We start from the raw sequence: 3,993 nt of genomic DNA, 5'->3' as shown, positions 1-3,993 counted from the left end.
AAACGCAAGGCCCTGCGTCAAATGTGGCCCGCCACGTCATTTTATGTGGCCCGCGATAAAGTAAATTAAAAGGTATGACTGTCTTAAAATATCAGTTTATCAGGAGATATAGTTACACAGCCATTTTTTCATATCTATGCAAATCCATATGCAGTATTTGTAACTTGAATAAGTAATAAATATAGAAACTGTCAATTAACAAGATTAAAAAGTATTTGCATTTATTTTACATTACATTTGGTTACATTTAGTTACATTTATCTTACAGTTACATCTGTCCCTTTGGGAGCAACCATTTTGTTGATGTGGCCCACTGTGAAAATGAGTTTGACACACCTGTTTTATGCCATACTGTAGATTCTACAGTATGGCATAAAACAGGTGTGTCAAACTGTGTCTACAGTGTAGAACAACATTTCCTCCTCCAGGCCATGCTGAATAAGGTTTATGGAGATGCAAGCCCACTCACAGTAAGGACCGTAGACTGTATAATGAATAGCTAGATAGATAGATAGATAGATAGATAGATAGATAGATAGATAGATAGATAGATAGATACTTTATTTAATACTTTATTGTCAGATCAGAGATCTGAAATTTGTCTTGCACATAAAAACAGTGGCTCCGTTGCTACACATTAACATCACACATGTGACACAGACACTAAACAAACATTAATTCAAGTCACTTTCTAGCACTTTGATAGGGCTAAGTTAATGAAGAGGACTAAGTGACTGACATCACTCATAGTGTTCAGCTCCAGTCAAATAAAGCTCATAAAAGCTAGAAATTTGGAGCCAAAGCCGAGTTTCACGTTTGGAATTTCGACCACGAGTATCATAGCAACCCAAAAGCCAATCTAGAGCGAGACTGTTGAAAGTAACACCTTTTCCAGCCCGCTCCGCTAGTTTAGCAGGGAGTGGGCGCTTAGCAACACTGTCAATCAAATGTGTTGCTAACACTAGCGGGAAGGAAGGTGCCTGATTTGTCTGTTATTAATGTTCTTATTTTGAATCACGGACAACAGAGCGAAATAGAAAGCCCAGGACCATTTTAAGACCAAAATGACGAGGCTCACTGCAGCAGGTACAGACAGTGGGGTGACAGTTTTTCAACGTAAAGTGAAGAGTCGATGGAGCCGGAAGTGCTCCTATGATCACTTTCTATTAAGAACATGGCGGCTAGCAGGTTAGGTATGTTCATTTATTTATACATTTTATGGTAAGGATATGTGTTCTTAAAAGAAAAATGCTTTTATCTTATCAAGTTTTGGCGAAAAGTCACACAGTAGGGCTTTAAGCTTTATATAAAAACTTCTGTAATGGAGTAAATATAATAGAGATCAGTTTAATACCACACTGAGGAACTTTCAAGGCAAAGCAATCGCATCTCCATGGAGACTTTTTACCAGAAAAGTGACATAGTGCCCCTTTACAGTCATGGAGACAGGACTGTTGTGTGTCAATACGAAATATACACATTTATATGAATAGTTATGTAATTTGAACACACAACACATTCATTCCAGTATAGTGATGAAAACACACACATTTCACACCTCTATGAGCGCATACCATCTTGAGATCGTTAATTGTGGATAAATATGTGACTTTTTTTCCTGGATAAAGTCGAACGTTAATTAAAAGTTGAGTAACAAAGTGAGTAGTCGCAGTGTGTCCCTGAAGAACACAGCACTTTATCAAAGGCCCAATTAAAACCGCGACAATAGGCTTATGATGGAGGGGTGATGGGACAGGGAGAGTTTAAAGACACGGTGCAGACCCGGTTTAGTCTGGGTTTAGTTCTGGTTTATACTTTGTTTAGGCCTGGTTTATTCCTGGCTTAGACCTTGATTAAATTTAGCTTGGACTTGGGTTTTAGAGCTTGGGGAAGTGAATTTGTATTTTGTTAGCCCCTTTTATTGGCCCAGTTTGAATGTTTTTTTTTTTTGGTTTAGACCTATTTTGGTCTTAATGTGTGGGTTCAATAGGTTGTTCAATAGATTATTTTCAGTTTGAGGAAATAAAAATTATAACATAGACCAGAAAATAGTGTAACACGGGCCCTTTAAAACCAAAAAAGGAGCCACAATGGAGGACTGAACATTCAACATTCAAAATAAGGTCTAAATGAATTGAACATAATGAATCTAATATGTTTATCACAAATGCAAAAGTCATAATTATGTCAGACTGTTTCATAAAAGGAAAAACAAGATTAATTCATTCAAAGTTTGTCAAAAGCTTTTTCCAAGAACCTTGAAGAGATGCGTTGTATAAAGTGCTGTGTGAATCAAAACATGCACGCTAATAGAGAAATAAGCACTTCCAATCATCGTTTCTTCTCACTGCTGTTTTTAACTGTAGAAAAGTTGTTCGGGTCAGGTTACAGGTCAGATCTTTGGAGAGGCGACTAAGAATGTATGTTTTTGCATGCATTTTGATATAATTGACCCTTGGACATAGCTAACCTGCTGGCCTACGCGATCTAAATTGAAAGCGATCACGGGCGCGCTTCTGGCTCCATTGGCTCTGGCTTTAATTCACTTTCCATTGAAAATCTGTTGCCCCTCTCTCTGTAACTACTGCTGTCACGATCTCCATTTTGGTTTTAAAATGTTTGTATCAACCCCCTCTACATGATTCTAGTGCTTGTATTCCGCTATTGTGTCTGTAACTCAAGATATGAACATTAATAACAGACAAATCAGGTGCCCGATCAGCTTTCCTCACTGATGTTCCCGCTAGGGTTAGCAACAGGTTTGACTGACAGCGTTACTAAGCACCCCCTACCAAATCAACGGTGTGGGTGAGACGGGGTGTTACCTTCAACAGTTTTGCTCCTGATTGGCTCTTTGGTTGCTATGATACCAAATATGGAGCTCGACTTCAGATTCGCCGCTGTAACTGCTGCCTCGATGAGCTTCATTTGACTGGAGCCGAACGCTATGGGTGACGTCACACTCACGTAGTCCACCTTCTTTGTACAGTGTATGTGTTACTGAATAAATGCAAGGTAGATATATTTAATGCCATACTGTGGACCGCTGCAGGCAGAGCAATAACATCTCTATGGAGACAAGCACCAGGTAGTTGAACTGGACCTTTGAAAGTCTATAAGTTGTCATTTATGGTTCTTTTGACTTGAAGTAAAGACTTGCTCTATTAGATGGTGCATTTGGCCAATAGCGATCTTACTAAATCATGTGATGGGCCGATACTGGGACAATATATGGGTGCATTGCATTACTTTGTACCGTGAACTGAATATATGATAATAACTTGCAGTTTAGATATCATTACAAATCTACTAAAGAGTATTTAGTATTCTGCCTGACAGCGAGTTACCGTGATAGCTCGCTCCCTCGGCTGTGCTGTAGTCTCTGTCTTGTGTGAAGCCTACGTTTCCCAGCATGCCTCAGTGTGATTAACCCCAGGCCTGTGTGCAGCACTCTGATCAAACCTAATGTCCACATCAATATTCCAGCACCGCCCTCTCCACTGCTCTATCTCTGCTCCGTCTCTGCCTGGGATGCTTAGGGGTTAACTCCATGCATTTCAATTCTACAAAAAGACATCTGCCTGGGTTTATTTACTGAGTCTTGTTAAGTCCTGGTTTTGACAGTGGTTGGACTGTAGTGTACAATAATCATCTAAGACCTGGTTCATTTAGTCTTGGTTTAGTTGAGTTTAAGATCTGATGCAGACCTGATTTAGATCCAGGTTTAGTCCTCGATTGTTGCTTTTTCAGTACCTACACTAATTTGGACCATTTATTGTTTAAAATTAGACTTACTAATTGAAATATTAGTCCTTGTGAGGTATTTTCTGTGTTTAGGTTCAGGGGCAGTAGTGGCTCAGTGCTGAGAGCGTTCTCTCACCAAACAGATGGTGGGCAGTCCAATCACTGGGACACTTCACCCCCATTGCACAACACGACTGTGTTGTGTGAGAGAGTGATTGATGGTGGTCAGAGGGGCTGATGGTGCAGATT

This window comes from Periophthalmus magnuspinnatus, chromosome 5 (genome assembly GCF_009829125.3).
Source record: "Periophthalmus magnuspinnatus isolate fPerMag1 chromosome 5, fPerMag1.2.pri, whole genome shotgun sequence".
In the NCBI taxonomy this organism is placed as follows: Eukaryota; Metazoa; Chordata; class Actinopteri; order Gobiiformes; family Gobiidae; genus Periophthalmus; species Periophthalmus magnuspinnatus.
The sequence above is the reverse complement of the archived record's forward strand: the minus strand, read 5'-3'. Positions refer to the sequence as shown.